This window comes from Cupressus sempervirens, chromosome 3 (genome assembly GCF_028749045.1).
Source record: "Cupressus sempervirens isolate cs-2001-9-10 chromosome 3, ASM2874904v1, whole genome shotgun sequence".
Taxonomy (NCBI): Eukaryota; Viridiplantae; Streptophyta; class Pinopsida; order Cupressales; family Cupressaceae; genus Cupressus; species Cupressus sempervirens.
In genome coordinates this window covers 1031905306-1031928322 of record NC_143120.1, presented here as the reverse complement: position 1 = coordinate 1031928322, position 23017 = coordinate 1031905306, and the positions used below count along the sequence as shown (strand labels likewise).

General features: G+C 33.7%; 1 pseudogene; it reads right to left on the bottom strand.

Annotated features, from left to right (window-relative positions):
• The window catches only part of LOC149570263 (malate dehydrogenase [NADP], chloroplastic pseudogene), a 42164-nt pseudogene extending 19539 nt beyond the window's left edge, over positions 1-22625 (bottom strand).
• Positions 22626-23017: the final 392 nt, after the last annotated feature.

Genomic DNA, 23017 nt, shown 5'->3' with positions numbered 1-23017 from the left:
AAAACGACCATAACTGTCTCTTAGGATATTAGATTCTAGACTTCTTATACATGTTGGAAAGATAATTCAAAGAATTATGACTTTGTGTAGGTTTGGGTCTTTGATTTTGAATTTTTTTTAGATTTTAGGAGTCTAAAAATTATATATTAGTTATTTTGAGCAAAAATTAGAGCTTAACATGGGCATACAGAGTCAAATTTTGTACTTCAAGTAGTCAACGAAAAGCTCTTGGGAAGCTCTACAAATTGGTTTAGATTTGGTATAGGTTTTACATGGTTTATTTGGTGATATATTAATCTGAACAACTTATGGTATATATTGATTGGTAGCATTGTGAGTTTATAACATTGTATGTTTGGAGATTTAAGATTTGATGTCATTGTATACTCAATTCATATTTCACATTGGTCTCATCATATGCATGATGACTTGTTAGGTATATAAGTTGTGCAAAGTTGTAAGCAGTCTATACTTACAAATTGCATTTATGGCTTGGATATGGCTTGTCTTTTCCCATTGATCTTTCATTATTGATGCATATTCTAATTGGTTTCTTGTATTTGGTTTGGCTATGCCATAAGTCACATGATTTGCTAATTTTTCTTTATGTAGAAGGGATGAGATGTTGTTACTAGGTATAGTCATCGTAGAGAATTGTGGTTGACTATTTTATACTACCAAGTTGGACATATCAAGAGCCAAATTCTCAGTTCATGGATGTGATCATAGTGCTATGGATTTTTTTATGATATGATTGGATATATAGGTACATCCTTGATGCTCATTAGTTTGAATTCCTAATTTGGTTATGGTGGTATATCTTCTTGGTTGATGATCATGATTATTTGGTTTCCTTTTAGGAACTCATAATGTGCACTTTGATTTCTTTGATGGTTTGATGTCTTGGTTGATTGTCATGGTTAGAGGATGGTTTTTTCATCATCATGTCATGGATAGCTTGGATACACAATTTAGTGGGAGTTTGTGATAGTGATGGGGTGAAAGTGCAAGATTAGTTCCTAGTTTGGTTTGTATCTTCTTAGTTTGGAGATCTTGGTTTGACTTGGTATTAATACTTTCGTTATGTAAGTGTAGACCTAAAGGATCTTCATGGAGGAGATGGATTTTATGATTTCATAGGTGAATCGATACCATGGTTGAGTGGGAGCTTTTAATTTATTTTTTTGGTAGTGATATATTTATTGAGTGTTTGTAGATGTTCGAGATTTTTTTCTTAGATCTTGTTTCTATAGAAGCATCTTTAACATTTGCATGGTATGTGAAGATGGTTAGATCTTGAGGACTCATGGGTTCTTGGTTATCTTCATGCTATGTGGAGATGATTCTTCATGGTATGTGGAGATGGTCTTTTTTCTTCATGGTGTGTGGAGATGGCTGCATCATGAGGACTAATGGAGTTCTTGGTAAAGGTGGTGTTTATGCTTTCATTTGACATGTTATCCTTGTTGTTAAAATGGTTTCTTTTCTATGTCATGGTATATTCTTGATATCCATTTAGTGTTTTGACATGTTATAGCATGTGTATATAGAGCATGTTATTTCTTTGGTTAAGATGCTTTAGATCATGTTGTCTTGTCTATGTTCCTGAGGCCATGGTTGGAATTTTGACAACAATCTTGATTTATTTTCTTGGTATTGAGCACATTGATCATAAGCTAGATACTTCATGATATTGTTGTGTTGTATTTGGAGTTGGCATTGATTGATTGGTTGTAGGTTCTCATGGATACTCAGAGATGGTGGTAATGCTGATTTCTCTTGGATTAGAGAAGTATTTGCTTGGATAGTTGATAGTTTTAGTAGGAGAGTTTGTGGGGCATTCACCTAGTATAGACTTGAGAGGAGATTATTCTTAGATAAGTCTTGGTTGGAGACTTGGATATCTTGATGAGAATTCTCATTCCCCACTCTTGGTCTACTCAACGGTTTGCTACTTGAGATGTTTAGCCCATTGTTTCTCTCAAGTGCACTATGTCTATGATTATTTTTCATGGATATGGATCTTGAGGTAGGATACATAAGTTAGTTATGGAAGGTTCATTTGAGAGATTTTTTAGCATTGGTTTTTATTTTATTTGACTTTGCGAGATGGTTTTATATTGGGCATATTTCTTGGATTAGGAATAGTTTATGAGTTTGATCTTCTTGTGAGAGGATTACATCCATGATTAGTTATATGGTATGGTTTGGGTGTTGGTGAGGCTTCTTTGTTGCAATTTTATGAAGGAGATCATACTTGCACACTTTACACCTAGAGGTGTGTGTAGAGGGACACGATACATGTTATAATTTGCATGGTTTCTCTTTGGTCTTGGTTAACTTCCTGGATGTTCAATTTAGCTTATATTGGATTTGAGATTCGTTAGATATTGTGATCACTAGTTTGTACTCATGTATGTCATGTGAGAGATGACATGGTTATTCATTTATCTCTTTCCTCTATTGGTTATCAAGAACTTGGGAGAGTGTTGGAGACTTTTATGAGAGTTGTTCTTGTAGGTTATTGGTTTATGTGTTGTGGATGTCCTTGAGACTACATGGATTCACTTATTTGAGATGCTATGAGTGGATTGGTTATAGATTTGATATTATCTTTTGTAGTGAGAGATTTTTGGTATGTATGTGGTAGGTATTTCTCTTGAGTCTTGTGATTGTAGGTTATAGATTGGATATGTTGATGATGTGAGATTCACTTGGTATACCTTTGGAGGTATGGATAGTTGGATGGGTTTGGTACTTGTTGTGGATGCTATTTTGGCTATGGATATCTTGACAACTACAGACACATGTGATTACCTTTAGATCAAGTTTTTGTGATTAGAATTTTAGTTGGTACATGATTTTGTGATCTTCTAATGTAACAGGTTGGGTGGTTTTCTCTTTGGATGGAATCTATGTATGTTTGGTGGAAGTGGCATAATAGGAGGTGAGATCATTCATGTTTGAAAAGCTATATATTTTGATTTTTTTGCAGGTAATATGATGGAGCACATGGTGGACTTTGATCCATGATATGGATGTGCTAGGAGGGATTGTCCCCTTGCTCATTTATGTGGCAACGGATTGACCCCATGCAATGTATACAAGAAGTTAGAGATTTCTAAGATAATGGGTGTTGCACACATTGCATAATATTGTTATATTATAATATTTTATTTTATTTATGTAATGTAATGTTGCACCTAGATGGATGTGCAACATGTAAATATTTCCATGGGATATACTTGATGAGTTCTATTGTAACATTGTGATAATATTTCATGTAATTATTTAATATTGGGGAAAAGAAATTAAATGTCCAATATTAAATGTGGGGTCAATGAGTTAGGTAGCACATGGTATATGTAATACCACTTGGTGGTTTTGTGAGACTTGCTATTATATAAGTAGCCATAGGGGTAGTTGTAGACACAAGAAGATAGAAGGCAAAAAATGAAAGAGTCAAGTGGGACAAGGCTTGATAGGTTAGCAAAGGGAGGAGATGTGAAGGTTGGAAGCATGGTATGGGATGTGTGGATTCATGCTTGTTCACATGGATTACTTGGTTTGGCTATGAAATTAAAGGCTTCCATGGTTGTATTGCAATGGTATTTTTTCTGAATAATACATGTTGATGGATGCTTCTGGAGGCTAATTTTTTTCCTCAATGAAGGTTTCCCAAGGTATATCTTGTGTCACAATTTGTCTGGGTATGTTGTCTATTCTCTTGCATGTGGATTTCAATTACATGTTTATTTTAGATCTATTATGGGTTATATGCTTTCTTGGAAGTTTTCTTATAGTTACTAGTGGATTTTTCCAAATTGGGTTTTCATATAAATCATTGTGTCAAGTGTGTTATTGATTTTGTTATGTTTCATGTTTACATTTTTGCAAATTTATTTGATAGTAACCTACAAGTTTTAAGTGATTGCATAATCTTATGGATGCATGCATGATGATAAATGTTTTATGGGTTCACTAAGCTATGAAAAGTTTTATTTATACATCTGGACCTTGGATAACTTATTCACCCCACCTCTCAATTATTCTAGAGAATTCCAACAAACATTCACAATGAAAGAAGTATCAACTAAAGTATCACAAGAAGGATCATGAGAAACTCTAGAAGTGATGTAAAGGGGATGATTAAATACCTTAAAGACATTAGGCTAACTAGATCTAATAAGATGTGGAGAAGTGGAGATGCAAAGAAGTGGAGATGTTGAGAAGCTCTTCTGATCTCCATAGTTTGTGTTCAATTAAGTAGAGATGTGGGCAAGTGGAGAAAAAGGTTGATCTCCCAATCTTCATAGTTTCTAGGCAATCAAGGAAGGAGATGGAGATGTGGAGATGATGCAAGATTCAAGAGCCTATCAAATGATAACACATGGCACCTATAGGTTGGGCAACCTAGTTTGACCCAAATTTGAAAATGAGGCAAAATCTCAAAGTGCTAAACATTATTATTTTTATGATTTTTCCATCTCAATTTGAATCAAGTTTTAAATAAAATTTGGTTATATTATAAAGTTGTTACTTTATAATAAAGTTATTTTTTTGCAAAATAAGGGCATCGTAATGAGTTTTAAGCTTGAAACTTCAAACACACACACAACACATCATTTTTATCTTGATATATGAGTATCATATATTTTTGGAAAGGAGAGACGACAAAGAAATTTTTTTTTTCCATCATTTTATGAGTAGGTCCAACCAAGTAAAAGTTATTAGAAGATTTGAAAAACCATGGCCTTCTCAACAAACAACCTTTTTTTTACATTTAATGTTAAATTTCAGTTTTAGAGAAAATGGTTGTCTGGGTTTTTCACAAATTTGGTGGAGATGTTGATAAAAATGTTAGTTTACATTTCAATCCTTTTGATGTGTTTTTTTGGCACAAGTTTTTAGTACTAGATATAACATCTTTTGGGTAGTTTATTTTCTTTCATCATTAAGCAGTTCATATTACTTCTCAACAACAATGATGAAGATTTGATATGCAGTTGGAAGAAGAGAGAAGAAGGAGGCTTTTCAACAACAATATAATAAGATTTCAAGTAGACACATGTCACATCTAGATCAGATCTGGGAATCTCCATTCTTTCTATATCTTCTTTCTATTTCTCATTGCAAAGCATTGGTTGGTTATAGTCTATTGAAAATAGCTATAGTTGTGTTTCCACATCCTTGATATTCCTTTTTATATGAACAAAAATAGTGAATTTATAGTGTTTTTGTTATAATATATTTGGTTTTTTTGAGTTATCTTCATGGATTTTGAATTTATTTGTGTCAAAGAAATCAATACGCATGCATGAAATGAACTTAGTTTCATTCCAATTCTTGTCTCCTATCTTTTTTGTTTGTAATCTATTGTGATTTATGGACAAATAAGGTAAATCATAGTTGCAACTCCTTTGGGTTGCATGTTTTGATTTTTTTTCCATTGGTTCAATAAATCAAGTAAATGATTGATATATCTTAATAAAGTTACAAATTTCATAGAAGAATATTATGAGTATAAGGTTCAGTTTGAACATTGATATCCTCCAAGATTCACAAATTGAAAGGATAGATCATCAATATTTTGATGTATGGATAGGCACTTATCAGTCAAAGGATCTACATGTTTCTTATTTTTTCATATGCGGGTTATGCTGATATCTTTTCATAATCAATATCATTTCCCTTTCATGTTGTAGAGTTGAAAATATCAACCCTCACTTAGCTTGTCAATACATAGGTCATGCAATTAGTTGTTTCATGCCTCTACTATTACATACATATATAATTATTTGGGGTTCTTATATATTGTGTATAGATTCAAATTTATAATTTTTTGCACTTGTCACATAATAAAATCTACAGTCTACTTGCCTAGGTCTAGCAAAGCCTAAAGAAGAAGAAGAAAGAGTTCAACCTTATAGTTCACCTAGATGTCTAAATAGGTTTGTTGAGCATGGGAATTAGCTACAACTTAGATATATTCATTCTTATCATTTTGTTGTTGAAAAATTGTTAAATTAGGAGCCAACACACTGAACTTGACATAACGAATCAACCAATGCTTGCAAACAAAGAGTTCAATAGGAAGAATGTGGAAATAGAAAATCTGATATTACAAAAGGACTTACTGAAAAGTGAATTAAAAATTGAAAAAAATGCTTGTGGAAAGATGTAGGAAGCCAATCAAAGAAATGAAACACTTTTAACAAGTTATGGGGTCATCTGGCAACATTATTGCTTTAGGACATTCATCTACCAAGAAAGGAGAATCATCCAAGAATGGAGAGTTGAGGAATACAAAGTCAAAAGGAAAACCAACATGCTATCACTATGGAAAATTTGGTCATATTGCAAACATTTTTTAGAGAAAAAATGGTATACAAAATCCTAAACCTAAATTTATTATTGTTTCTACTCTAAGAAGTAAGGACATCAGATACATGAGTGATTATCAAGAATGAAAAATGCATTTACTACACCTAGATTTTAAGGCTATTGATATAATTGTCAAAAGTATGGACATAGAGAATATGAACAAAAATCACAAACAAAACCTTATTAGACTAATCAAATAAATAATTTTGCACCAAACAATGTATGTTTCAAATGTCACAAGTTTGGATATTCAAGAAAATACTACAGAACTCAAGTACCAATAGAAAATCACAACAATGCCAATCAAAAGGGTAAAATGGGTATTGATTAAACAAGAAAGGAGATGAATCAAACATGGAAGAAAAAGATAGAATATGGGAGTAGTGGAACAAATGGAGTTGAGATCACCCAATTGAATAGAGAAGGTGATCATGTCATCTCAAACTAAGTAAGAAAGGTATGTATGGAGCTATATATCTACATGACATATCATATATTAGTTCTTGACATAGAATGTGCTAAAGTTCATATTTTCATAAGTAAAGATGCATAAGAACAAATATATAAAAGGATTAGTGCAAAAGAATCATTTATATAAATAGTGTCAAATATGAATAAAAATTTATCTATATTGACTGAGCATTGCAATATGGATTGACTACTTTAGAAGCTAAATTGATTGGTCTTGGGGTAGCTATATCTCCATTGAATAAAAATTCCCTCTCATCCTTGGCACCCGAGATGGTCAAAAAATTAATGCCTTAAACTAGTAGGATAGTTGGGAATTGAAGAGAGACTCCTCTGCCCTTCCTTTAAAATAGTAGGTTATGAACCATTGCCCATAGCCTACTATTTTAAAGGGAGGGGAGAATAGCAGTGGAAAATCTTGAATGTATAGGCCATGTTAAATGGAAGAGATTGATTTATATAGTGAATATCTAGTTTGAAGGCAATATGTTGACCAAGATACCTAGCTTCCACCCACTTAAGTACACAACATTAATGGTGACCCTAGATTTAGAAAAAAAGGAAGTATATATCAAAGTGTGAAGATATTATTTCACACCAACCATGGATAATTCAAGAGTACATGGTGATTTGAGAAAAAAAGATATCCTAAGGTGGTTTTATAGAAAATATAAGACAAGAAGATTGATTGAGTGAAGATATGAGTTGTGCCGAGTGATCTAGAGGAAGAAAGTTTTGGAACCCTAACAAAAAAAAATGGCAGCTTCATTGTCCATAGAAAATAGTCACTGAGTAGAGGTTAGTAAGATTCAACTGGTAAGGAGTGAAACTTTTCCTCCACCTAAATTTCATGCTATTTCTAAGATCTAAATGAAAGGTGACTTGGTGGGTGTGTTATCTTTGATACCACCTATGGTAATCATGATACATGATGTGTAGAGTTTCTACATGTGCAAGATTAGAGAAGTAGGAGATTATGAAATTGGGGAAGCATATGAGAAATTGAAAATTATTAAGAAGAATGGGTTAACTCATGCCCTAGAGTTCCCAAGAAACTTCAAGATTGAGTGGATCAAGGTTGTGCTAAGAAATATCATGACATGAAGATTTGGCTACATAATGGATCACTTGAAATAACCAAGAGGATGATTAAAAGGTAATTGGTTATCCTACACTAGATATGATATGTTGGAAATGATTGAAATAATTATAAGAAAAGTTGAGGAAGATTATTGGAATAAAATATGGAACTAGTAAAGAATGTCCTCAATCATTGTTTTGTCATTGATGTCAAACTTACTACTTGCAGGGATGACAATTGCTTTAGTGATCCAAATACTATCAATTAGTTGATTGTCAAGGTGGAGGAAATTAATAAGATGTGACTAAAATACCTAGAGAAAGGTTGAAGTTATGATGTTGTAATGAAGTACAAGGATCAGCTAAGCCATTGATGAAAGAATGTAATTGATGACATACTACAAAGAATGGGCACACTAAAACATATCAAAGATTTAAGGTTTTAGCTAAGTCTTTTGTAAAGCTCAAACTAAGTTCATTAGAGAGAAGGAGCCGAGAAAGCTAGTAAGAGCCGAGCAAGTTCTAGTTAATGTCGAGTAAACTTCAGATGCCTAGTGGTGCTGAGTAGAATCAAGTGCCGAGTAGAATCAAGTGCTGAGCAAGTTCAAGTGCTGAGTAAGTTCAAGTTTCGAGCAAGTTCATGTGCCGAGTAAGTTCAAGTGCCGAGCAAGTTCAAGTGTCGAGCTGGTATAGGTGCTGAGTAACATAGAAGTGCTGAGCACCAGTAACTCAATAATGTCGAGTTGCTGCATTATTTAAGAAATTAAAGATTCGCCAGATCTAAGCCGACAAGGTTGTTATCTAGAAATCTGTGAATTAAAAGGAAGATAAGAATGATGAGATGGTGGTACAGAACACCATGTAGAACATTTTTAAGATACAACTGGCAAAGTTTCAAGAAGAAAACAAGATATGGAGTAGATACATTGTATCCTACCTAATCCATTTTGAAACCCTAAAATTGAAGAGGGAGAATTGAGCGGTAAAGGCAAATTAGACTTCTATATAAGAAGATATAAGTTAAAGAGGGAAGTAGAGAGCGAGAGGGGATAGAAGGAAAGAGAGATAGTGGTCAAGCATAAAAGCATGAAATACTGAAGAATGTGCCTAGTAGAAGATAGCATAGAAATTCTATTTGTATAGACGACCACAAAGATGATTGCATTGGCAGAATGAGTTAGAAGACTCAAGGAGATGAAGCTTGAGAGGAAGACAAGTAGTTAGAGCTAAAGAGATTAAAGCCAAGCATAAGGATTGAAATGAAAGTGTGATCTAAAATCTACAAAGTATGTTGTAAGTTATATCAAATCAAAAGACCATTATTGTTACTTTCTAGCAATTGTAACTGTAAGTCTAAATCCTATGGACTTAGGTTGGTTTAGTAGCCATTAGAAAAATCCTTTAATAGGGTGACATTCCAAGTAAATGTTCTAAAGACCTTTAACCAGGCCCATTCCTAACAGTTTGGTGAAATCCTCTAACAAGGTCACATTTAACAGTGTGTTGTAAGCCTTTAATAGGGCATCACTTCAGAAGAGTGAGACTTAAGTAGCATGTTACTGGTGGTTTTTCCCAAATTGAGTTTCCACATAAATCATTGTGTCATGTGTTGATCTTGAATGTTTTATATTTGCATGTTGATTTACAGTAATTTACTTATATGTTTTATTTAAGTTTGAACAGATGAAAAGGGTATGAATTCATTAATAGTAGTAAAAATGTATTAATAGGGCATTTGGACCTTGAATAACTGATTCACCCCCCCTCTCAGTTATTCTAAAGAATTCTAACAATGATAGAGATAATGAGAGGTTTGATTCATGAGGTAGTTAAAGCCAATATATGAGCTAAGTGGAATGGATGAGAGTTATCCATCACAAACATTCTTAATCCATTGATTGAATTTATAGTAAGAGTTATTTCTCATAGATTCTATCAACATAGCATATTGAACATTGTTCCATGTATGAAAGTGGTTCAAGCATAGAAGATAGTCATGGAAGATCATGAATATGATCTTGTCGAGTTGTAGATACTACAATTACAAGAAAACTTGGAAACCATCATTAAGGCAAAGAACTCAATGTGTAAGTTTGGTTCCCTTATCATATACATTTTCTTTTACATTCGAAAGTATTGTCCTGGTATTGGAAATATTGTTTGGGAATAAGGAAAACTAGTAATAAGGAAGATTAATGAGTATTAAACTTAATTAGGAGAGAAAGTTTACAATATCATGGATACATATTTTGAAGGATTCAAGCAAAGAATGAAGATGAGGATGTTGATACTAGAAGAAATGGTAATGAAACATTATAATGATGTATGTTTCTTAGTAGATAAAAATAACACATTTGTGAAAGTAGTTAAACCAAGGAAGGCACGGCTAACAACATTTGATTATGAGATTGGTAGTAATACAGTTAATGAAAATATTATTACATTAACGAAAGAAGATATTGATATTGAAGATGAAACTTTTAGGAAATATGAAGAACCTAAGTCAAGAATTACTACAAATATCAAGATAGATTCCAATGAAAAAATGATTGAAGACATTGAAGAAAATATAGGCATCCAAGGCAAGAACAAGGAGCCTTTGCAGATTACACAAGGTCTTGGAGAAGATGAAGAAAAGGGTAGTGGGGATGAGGAAGATGAAGAAGGAGTCAAAGGGAAAGCCTTAGTTGTCATCACACTACCCATCAAAAAAGTCTAAAAGAAATACAAAGAAGCTAAAGGTCACACCCCTCTTGTGGTAATATGTCCAATTAATCAAATATGGTAAGTTATGGGTTCTCATTTATGGTAACTTATTTGTTTTGCAGATCAATCTTTCTCATCCATATAGAAAATTGTCTAAGTTTCAGACAGTGTTATAGCAGCATAACAATTTTGATGATAATAGAATATTCCCTTGGAATATTCTATTGCATAGTTAACTAGAGATGTAGGACATCATAGTGATGATGCATACTAGTTTGTAGGTCTATATGATCAACTGAGTTTGAGTTATGAAGAAATTAGTAACATAGTGATGATTCAGTGCATACTAGAGCATGTTAGAAAAATATGTTAAATGACTTGATTTATTATATTAATTATTATTTCTTTATGAGCCAACTCTAGTGATGTTATGTGAGCTGACTAAGGAAGAATTTATCCATTTATTGGTATAAGTAAAGAACCTTATTTGTGAAGTTAACAGAGATGAAGTACATGCTGATAATGATGTGTGATTAGTGATTGTGAAGTTGATATGATCTTGTAAAATGTGAGTAACAAGTGAATGCAACATTGTGATATATAATGTGAAGCATTGTTATGCTAGATATGATGCACACAAAGTTGTGTGCAATCACTCTTATATGAAGAATTGTCAATCAGAAGATTTATGAAGTACATCAAGTATCTCAAAATTGTATGATACTTATTTCTTGAAGATCTTATTATATAGTTTCATGTTAGGGCAATGGGCTCTTCTTGCACACATTTGTGTATGATCCACCAACTCCTAATAGGGTTGAAGCAACTTGTAATAGGGTTGAGGCTTCTAACAAGGCCTAGTCTCCTAATAGTGACTCGAGATAGTATACATTCTTCATAGACTCATAATAGGGTCAATATCCTTAACCAAATTCTTTATATAGTGAATCATCTAGTGGGTTTCATCCCCACTGAGGTTTTCCCTTGACTAGTGTTTCCCTTGTTAACAAAATATGGTGTTATGATCTCTCTTTGTGTATGTTTTTTTATATTGTTTAGCATTATTGGTTTACTTTCTTATGCATGTGGTAAAGTAATTAATAATATCTAATTGTGGGAAAAAAGATTGAAAATCCTAATTCAACCCTCCCTCTCAGTATTATCTATTTCTAACAATTGGTATTAGAGCTTGGTTATTTAGAAGAGAATTATCAACTTGAATAAGATCACTATGGATATGGAACAGTTGAAGAAGAATCTTGAAGAAGCACTTGAACAGAGTGATCTCCTTATTGATGAAAGAGATGGCCTTAAAGATAGATACAATGATGCAAAAGCTTACATTGGTGAATTAAAGGATAAAATAGATGACCTGAAGTAGGAGGACCTAATAATTAGACCTGTGATGATGATCCTAAAGATCTGAAGAAAGAAAATGAGATCCTAAAACATGAGTCAAAGATAGTTGAACATAACCTGAGTCTTAAGAAAAATGGAGGAAAGAATGACTTTTAAGTTAAAGCTGAAAATGTAGATCTAAGATCCTAGTTAAGCAAGGTAACATCTAAATTGGAATCTATTAAGATAGAGTATGTAGAATTAAAAAAATACAAAACCATTGTGAAAGGTGAGTTAGTAAAAAACCGAACAACAAGTTGAAAAATTATATACTACTAGTGATAAGATTGAAGAACAAATATGTGCACAAAGACCCAATTATGATAAGATTGGACTTGGATTCTTTCTTGGTCAATCCACCAAGAAATTTGTTGAGAGAAAAGAATCTGATACTCTTGAAAGTAATAAGGACCTAAGGAAGACAAAAAATATGCCCAAGGACAAAGAGGATATAACTCATTCTATGAAAGATAAAGAATCTGATCAAGATATGGACAAGAAAAGAAAGGAATCTTTCACCTAGTGTGATGAACCTAAAGACACTAAAATTGATTGCAAAGTAAGTCCTTCAAACCCATTTCAAAGTTTTATTTCCATAAGTGTCATGAATATGGTCATTATGCAATAGACTGTAAGAAACCTAAATTTGATAGCAATAATGCAAATACTAGGATATATAGGAACACTAACCATGCAAGAAATAGAATAAGATCTCACAGTAATAAAAGTGGAGAACATCGAAAAATTGTTTTCTATAGATGCAATAATCTTAGACACATTGCAAGTAATATTAGAGCACTTGAAAATTGGTTAAATGAATAGAAAATAAATGTACCTATATGTTAGCTATGCAATAACTTTGGAGACATAGTGAAGTTTTGTAGAATGGATAGAAGAGACCTAAATAGGAATCAAAATTACAAAAGATAAAATAGAAGAAGTGATGATAGCTTGAAGAAAGAAATAAAGGAGTAGACAAATGAATTAAAGGAATCATTTGTTAAGGAAAATGAACTAGGATGTTCAAAATATGTACTTGACCAGACAATGAAGTCATTTATTGTTTGTGACTCTTCCTACCAGAATTGAGCACTCTCAATAAGATAGAGTATCAGTTATTGATAACTAATGTTAGAGTAAATATCAAAGGTTGTGCAATTGATAGTATGTAGTAGGCATTGAGAGAAGTCTACAGTAAAGTGCACATTGGTTGATATGGTTAGGACAAGGATATATAAGAAGATTAATCTCTCTATTACATAGAGACAATATATTGAAGTAGTGGCAGAAATGAATTTAATGCAAAGTATAGATTAAAAAAGAAATGATGAAAACTAAATTGCATGCATCATTTTATTGTGCAAAGTTTTTATGCGAGATTGAAGAAAGATTTGGATAATTAAAGAGGCTTGCAATCATGTAAAGTCACCGAAAATCCTAATATGAAAATTTGAGTTATTTTCTAAATTGTTTAGCATAATCTTTCAAAGATGGAAAGACAAGAAGTATTTAGTGTAAGCAATAGACCTAGATACAATATCAGGAAACACCCATTTGTTTCTTTTCTTAATGACCCTATTGGAGCATTTTCACAAGTTTTGAAAAATGTTCTTCACATCAAAGATATAAGAGGATATATTCATTGTAAGATTGAAAGCATAGGTGACTTAGAGATTCTTAAGGAACTAGAGAAGATGTGCCATAATGATTAATCATTAAAACCTAAACATAGATACCTAGAACAACTTAACCTAGTTAAGCATATGTTCTACATGGATTTCGATAATAACGAATGGATAAGTGTTGATCTCAGAATGGTTTTGACATTTGAGTGTCAACACACTCAACCACTTTTTATATAGAAGCTGAGTACACTATGTGTGCCAAGCAAAAATTTCAACAAAGTGTCAAGTGACTTTAGGTGCCAAGCATTATATAGGTGCTGAGTGATATACAGGTGCCGACTCATAGTTAATGCCAAGCAAGTTAGAATGCGTCATGTGCTGAGTGTGCCAGAACTATATAGGTGCCAAGCAAGAAAAATGTAATAGGTGTTGAGCAAACCAAGATCAAACATGTGCCGAGCACCAATAATCCATTATGTGATGAGTTACATAGAATCACCATACGAGTTTGTGGCTTCAAAAACTTAGATGTAAACCATTTTTTGGGTTGACATAAAAGGATTTTGAAGGATAATAAGGATAAGAATGAATCTTTTATATTTCCTATGCAATCAGCATGTAGCCAATCAGAAAAATGGAGAAGGCATACAACCAATGAGAAAAGTGGAAGGAATGAGTGGGAATTAAAGATTCAATATGGATCATAGATCCATACCTAAACCTATGTCTAAAAAGTCTTTATAAGAAGGCTTAGACCCTATGATTTCATGTTGTTGAATAGAAATTAAGGAAGCTACTAAGTACATAGCAAAAACACATAATAAGGCAAATAGCAGGGGCATCAAAGACTTAGTGAATTGAGAAGCAATTACATATCCAATTGATTAGAGAAAAGAAAGGAATACGAATGGATATTAAATCAAGTAAGGATCACATTAGAATGAACAGATCAAGTGCCTAAAATCAGCAATTGAAGATTGTGAGCAATCAGGTCAAAAGATTTCTAATACTTTTCAGCAATTGTATTAGATAGTGGTAAATCCTATGTTGATAGGTTAGCTTAATAGCTATTTTATAGATCCTTTGAAGAGGTGACTAAATCCTTTAACAGGGTGACACTTCATGTAAAGTGTTTTAAATCCTTTAACCAAGTCACTATTGACAAAGTGTAAAGCCTTTAACAGGGCAAGCCTTTCATAGAGTAGACCATTAGAAGTGGTCAAATAATTATTGCTGTAGTGATCTTTTGGGTATCATCCCCACCCTAGTTTTACCTTCTTATTCCTGGAGGGTTTTTGGGTAACCAAATTCTAGTGTTTTGTGTTTACTTGCATGTGTTTACTTTATGATTATTTAATATGTTCACATGCATGCAATCTACTTTTAGTTTTTTTTTTTAAAGGTTTCAAAAAGATTAAAGTGTGGTACTTTTGATTCACCCCCCTTCTCAAAAGTATTCTTTCCATTTAAACATTCCAAAAATTGGTATTACAATAAGGTACTCACAAGGAAAAGCCTAACAACTTAGAGAAAAGATCTAAAGATGGAAGTCTTCAAAGTAGGGAAGATCATAGACAATTAGGTGATTGATGTGCACCTTGCTCTACACAAATTGGAGGAAGCCAGAGAAGAATTGAGAAAGTCCTTTAAAAGAAGGAATGATATAGCCATAGCTGAAAATGACACACACACTACAAGGAGATTGACACCACACAAATATTTTCCAATGGAGATTTGAAAAAATTTGATGTAGCAATAAAAAAACTAATGGAGAAGAATAGAGCTTAAGTAGGAGAAATTAGAATACTCAAGCTTGAACAAGAATCACAAGCCATAATGCATTGTGAAGTGATTGAACAAAAGAAGAGAGCCATTGAAGACAAGGTCATGATAGAAGATGACAAGAGAAATCTTACTAATAGACTAGAGGCAAAGACAATTGAGTTTGAAAGAATCTAAGACATGCAACTACACACACTAAGCTAGATGATGAATGCTTATCATGAACTAAGCATGAAGGACATTGAGATCTCCACCTTGAGAATGCAAAATGAACAATTATAGAATGTGATGACGGGCCACACCACCACCCGTACCAACTCACAACCAAAAATGCAATAATATGGAGACAAGAGAGATGACAAAATGCTTCATAAAAATTTCATTAATACTTGAAATTCATTAGAATATTCTCCGAATGGAAAAACTCCAAATTCTTACAATATAAGAGAGATTGCTCGCTAAGAGCTTCTACAAGAAATTACATCCGAAGAGCTTCAATTTCTCCAACTTCTATTAGAAGAGCTTCCATTTCTTGAACTCCCTTACAAATGATAATAGGCCTTTCTTAAATAGGCACTTACCACCCAAGGCATGATTTATCCACAACATTCTAGAATCTCCACAACCTTCTACAATATCTACAACCTTCTAGAATTTCCACCTAAATACAACTAAGCACCACTATGTGGCCCAATTAGAAAATTACATTTCTTTTGTGGATCACAACAAATATTAAATGCATGATGCCACCTACACACCTCAATTAATGGAATAACAACTATTTTTATTATTTTTCTATGCATGATGCCACCTACACACCTCAATTAATGGAATAACAGCTATTTTTATTATTTTTCTATGCATGATGCCACCTACACACCTCAATTAATGGAATAACAACTATTTTTATTATTTTTCTATTTATGCCACCTATGCATCTTTAAAATAGAAATTCCTCTTTTCTCCTTTTTCCCTTATTTTATTTTTAAATTATTTTTCCTTCTATTTTCATCACTTTCTCTCTCCTCCACAATTTTTTTTTTCTCTCTCTTTTTTTTTTTTTCTAATAATTTAATTTTCCCATGCAAGATGCTCCTGCATCAGACTCCCTTGGTAGATAGAAAAGTGTGTCCCACACATTGATGTCAAAAGAAAGATATAGAACTATTTTCATCTTCACCACAAGCTTCCACCTCAATAGGGACAAGAAAACCAACATGCAAATCTTCCACATTTTTTTTTCTGCTGATGCATGATGCTACTGCATCTGACTCCCATGGTAGAAATTTTTTTTGTGAATATGGAGTCACAAAATGAAGTAGCCATTGTTGACATAATTTTTTTCCTCTTCCTCCAACACATAGCTAGAACAAGTATCCGATGCTGAAATTTCTCCTTTGCAATGAACTCTATCCAAGCATAAATCTCATCCTCATTCAATCTTGTTGAATTAATCACACCTGTAATAAATCCAACAACACCATACCAATCTTCCTTTGCATACCACACATTACTAACAAGATCCTCATGCAAAAAATCATCAATATCTTTTAAACTCATATCAAAGACAACATCCCATGATTCATAAGAATTTACCTGTTTGACATCTTCATCTTTGCTTGCCTCTTTTATGTCATCAACAATGCACATAACTACTCCACTTGCTTGATCTCCAACTAAGGCACTATACTTCTCCTCCATTGCTACAATCTTCAAATCATCTTGATCTACTTCAGGTTCGTAAGTCTTGTCATCTTTATGTTCTTCCTCTTCTCGTTCATCTTCTTCAACTTTAGGTTCACAAATGATTTCCTCTTCATCTGCTTGGTCTTCCACTGGATCATCTTTCTTTTCCACATCCAAGGAATTGTCAACATCTCTTTTCTGGTGACATGCTCTTTGTTTCTGCAACTCAGCTTCTAATTCATTCACTTGCTTCTGCAAATCAACTAGCAATGATTGTTGATTTCTTGCTCTAAATTTCTCAAGTCGAGGAATCCTCAAAATCCATTCAATCAAAAAAGTCATCTTCTTCTTTCTCTTCTCCATGATCAAGTCTTTAGAAGACAAATCTCATGCAACGCAAGAACATTGTGCAAACTGCCTCACAGTCGGCAATCTATCTACACAATCAAGAACTTCTTGACAAACTTCAACCAACTCAAGGTCCTAGTGCAAACTGCCTCACGTTCAGCGATCTGTCCACACTCTCAAGAACTCCTGCTTTGATACCACTGATGACGGGCCACACCACCACCCGTACCAACTCACAACCAAAAATGCAATAATATGGAGACAAGAGAGATGACAAAATGCTTCATAAAACTTCCATTAATACTTGAAATTCATTAGAATATTTTCCAAATGGAAAAACTCCAAATTCTTACAATATAAGAGAGATTGCTCGCTAAGAGCTTCTACAAGAAATTACATCCGAAGAGCTTCAATTTCTCCAACTTCCATTAGAAGAGCTTCCATTTCTTGAACTCCCTTACAAATGATAATATGCCTTTCTTAAATAGGCACTTACCACCCAAGGCATGATTTATCCACAACATTCTAGAATCTCCACAACCTTCTACAATATCTACAACCTTCTAGAATTTCCACCTAAATACAACTAAGCACCACTATGTGGCCCAATTAGAAAATTACATTTCTTTTGTGGATCACAACAAATATTAAATGCATGATGCCACATACACACCTCAATTAATGGAATAACAACTATTTTTATTATTTTTCTATGCATGATGCCACCTACACACCTCAATTAATGGAATAACAGCTATTTTTATTATTTTTCTATGCATGATGCCACCTACACACCTCAATTAATGGAATAACAACTATTTTTATTATTTTTCTATTTATGCCACCTATGCATCTTTAAAATAGAAATTCCTCTTTTCTCCTTTTTCCCTAAATTTATTTTTAAATTATTTTTCCTTCTATTTTCATCACTTTCTCTCTCCTCAACAATTTTTTTTTTTTTTTTCTCTTTTTTTTTTTTTCTAATAATTTAATTTTCCCATGCAAGATGCTCCTGCATCAGACTCCCTTGGTAGATAGAAAAGTGTGTCCCACACTTTGATTTCAAAAGAAAGATATAGAACCATTTTCATCTTCACCACAAGCATCATTCATCACTCCACAACCTTCTACAATATCTACAACCTTCTAGAATTTCTACCTAAATACAACTAAGCACCACTATGTGGCCCAATTAGAAAATTACATTTCTTTTGTGGATCACAACAAATATTAAATGCATGATGCCACCTACACACCTCAATTAATGGAATAACAACTATTTTAATTATTTTTCTATGCATGATGCAACCTACACACCTCAATTACTGGAATAACAACTATTTTTATTATTTTTTTATGCATGATGCCACCTACACACCTCAATTAATGGAATAACAACTATTTTTATTATTTTTCTATTTACGCCACCTATGCATCTTTAAAATAGAAATTCCTCTTTTCTCCTTTTTCCCTTATTTTATTTTTAAATTATTTTTCCTTCTATTTTCGTCACTTTCTCTCTCCTCCACAAATTTTTTTTTCTAATAATTTAATTTTCCCATGCAAGATGCTCCTGCATTAGAATGAATTGAGGAGAGAGAAGGAGATAGTAGAAAGCTTCAATAAACCCAATGAGGCTATCAAGTACTTTGAGCAATTACTGAAATTACCAAGGGCTAACAATGATACTTCAAGACTTGGTTACACCATCACTGAACAAGGAGAATCATCCAAGACTACAAAAGAAAGAAGTAACAAAATTAAGAACACTAAACCTACTTGTCATTTCTATGGTAAAAAGGCACATGTCTCTAATGTATATAGGAGCAAGGATGACCATCAACATGATAAGCTTAAAAATGCAAACTTTTGTCACAAGTGCAAAAAGCAAGGACATCAAGCACAAGAATGCAGGACTAGGACTATTAGAACACTAACATTTGATGATCATTGTTACAACTACAAGAAATATGGATATAGAGCTTTTGAGTGCAAATCAAAGCCTATGTGGACACCTTATTAGCTCATAAGGGGGAACAACCATGAACACCACCACAACTAGGATTACAATACCAGGTATAGCTATCACTACTATTAAGAATATGGACACATCCCTAAAAATTGCATAAGGACACATTACAGAGGGAACTATAGTAGGTGGTTGAGTCAAACCACATATTTTAGTTGCTTGAAGACTGGTCATATCAGCAAGAATTTCCCAACAAAGTCAAAGGCACCCAAGTCAAAAGTCAACAAAGGAAAAGAGAATGTAGATGTTGAACAAATTAGAGGAGAAATGAATAAGACATGGAAGAGAAAGGATGGAGCTAGCACATCAAATGAAGCGATCACTTCACTCAAGAGGTCAAGTTATCACACCTCATCCAATTAAGCATGAATAGGTGTATGGGACTTATATACACAGTTATATCATACATTAGTCCCAAGAAAAAGAAGTATTGCAAAGAAGAAATTAGCATGAGCAAAGATGCCAAGTCAAAATTTGAAGTTTTTGAAAATAATACCAAATTGTCCTCAGATGTTAAGTAAATCTCTAGTGCATGCTGAGTTGCTAGTAGTGACTGAGTTGATGGTTGGTGTAATGCCCTGCCCGCAAATCCTTGGAATCAAGGATGAAAACAAGCCAAATTTTATTTTTTTTACAAGTGTAAGTGCACATGACAACAACATACACAGATTATACAAATCACAATGGAAGACTTAATGACCATCCTGACACCCAACGGATCTCCAAATGTAACCACTAACCAAAACACAAACAAGAAAACATAAGAGATCAACTAAGCTAAACGATCAAAATAAACTCCTGAAAATTGGTTAAGTCTGAATTCTGAAGCCTTGAAATTTCCTAGAATCTTAATCTTAGCCCATAGAGGTCTAAAACCCATGTCAAATGAATCATCACATATATTAAAATATATCTTAAGTATAAGAAATTAAATATACATAGGGTCAAAGAATTCCCAAAAGGGTATCTGGATCAACTCTTAAAAATTTTGGATCATGATGAAAAGTGCCCTCTATTCGCTCGCACAGGTTTTTACAAAAATTGTGTGATACTTTAATTCAACATAGAAAAGTGTCACGTGACATTTCTCAAGAAGGAGTGTGACACTTTCAGGAACTGGGCGATACTTTTTCTTAAGGTGTGCTACACTTTAAGAATGTTGTGTAACACAACTCTAAGAGGTGTCCGATACTGGAAAGTGTTGCATCACACTTCTCCAAGAGGAGTGTGACACTTTACAGAATTGTACAATACATTTTGTATGGGCATGCAACACTTTTTAAATGTCACATATTGTTGAACAAATGTCACCCATGCAAAACAAAAAAACTTCCAGAACTCAAAAATGGGAAAAAAATGACAAAAGAACCTCCACACCGAGGAGTACCGGATCCACATTTCGAGGCTAGAACACACGAACCAGAATTGAGTAACTGAAATACAGAAAATGAAATCTAACATCTAACAAACAAAAAAGGAACATCACCACAACTAAAATAACATCGCAAAGAACAAATCAATCACAAGTATGTGGTTCCTCCCAACCATCAATGGCATCATAAGACAATCATGGACCCTAGCCATCCCTTGCACGTAACATCCCAAGCCACCGATCAGATCATTGGTGCTGTTGTGATAGGGACATCACTACTACACATGCTACAATATAAGTAAATGAAATCTAACATGCTAGTAGAAAGCATAAGATAACCCTATAATCAGATAACATCATCTACCATATGCTAAACATCAAAATAAGGAATGCATAAAACCAACATCATGTAAACATGGAAAACAACATCCCAATGAAAGCATAAATCACTAGAAAGAATACTCTGCAAATCGCAGTACGAAGTGACACATCTAGCAATGATCACACTAGAACAATAGACCAACTCTCTACACTGATCCCTAACAATGGTGAAGGTAGCTACACCTCCTAACCACGTGGCACCCATAGGTCCACACCCACCATGCTAATGGAAATAATGATCTAACCACAAACATACAAAACAACAACCATGGCTAACACACACGTCAAGTAGTATGATGACTGAATCCAAGACAAAGACAATGCATAAACTACAGGTCCTAGTCAGACACCTGAATGGGCTACTACATAGGGACTGACATCATGGAGAATCATTTGGCAACAAAAGCCCAAGCTCAGATCTATGTAGCTCAACTCCCTCAACGGAAGGCCAATACACAAAAGTACCATTTTATTTTCTTTAATGTTATTACCACCCAATGTTTATTTAATTATCACTTACTTAAAACTTCCTCTACCAACCCTATGGGACTGAGGTCACCAAGCTGCGAGATAGAAGCCCCATCCATATGCTACCCTACCTTACCCATGCTCATCCAATGATGAGTGCCAACAGGCATGCAAACTCCCAACCCAACCCCAATGATCACAACTTTTGGAAGTACCACAAAAGATCGAGCCCCGTAGGTCACCCGACAATATACATGTGTGTAGTGCACCACCATCACAGAGATCATACATAAGGACAAGATGGGAATGCAAATAAAAGTTGATCGACCAAAAACATAATCGAGATGATGGATGTTACATGCATCCCAATGCAACAAAAGATGCAAAAGTGTTCCGACTGGTATCCAAATGGATTATCCAGGTCCACGAACCACAATGTATCAAAATTTTTTTAGAAAATAGGGTGGCATGCAAAATGAGGTAAAACCTCCAAATTTTGGAAAAATTCCAAAATTAAAACCCATTTGGCCTTTGGGTTCAAAAACTGCAAAAATCCAAAAATAAATGAAAATGGACACCGTATGGAAAAATGGCCAGCATAACAGCCCGAAAACTCAAAACCCCATTTCAAAAATGGGGAAAACATTCATACCCAACCAATAGGGGTAGAACTAGCAACTATAAATAGAGGGGGCCACTAGTTCTCAGCCTCCAAACATATTGCTACAAGAAATGGAAGTTGAAATGGAGCAAAAACAATAAAATGGGAAGTCCCTACCTGAAGGAAAAAGAGGCCAAAACAGAAACCTGCAGAGTAAAATAACCAATCCACCAAAACTGCTGAAACTGACAGCAAAGCGAGAACTCCTTGAGTTGAATCCAATGAGACCAAACTCATAAAGATCCCATGCTCACAGCTCCCACAATGAACAAAACAATAATCCTTCAGAAGAGGATTTCCAAATTTGCTCTCCAAATTCAATTTTCCAAAATGTGAGAAGTGAATAATGAATTCTCTTTTCTAATATTTATTCATTTTGAGTGAATAGTTGATTATGGAAAATAGCTGGCTGGAGTAGTTAAACTCTGAATTGACCCAAACAAAAATATGTTATTATCTGTAATGGAAATTCACCTAAGGAAAAGCTACCAAAAATTAAATCCAAAAAGATATAAAACCCGAAAATTACATAAAATCACTTAACACTTTCATGATGAATGCAAACATCTAAATGCATAGACATGCTCATTGGTCTAATCACATAATACAATGAGTTTAAATTTACTAAT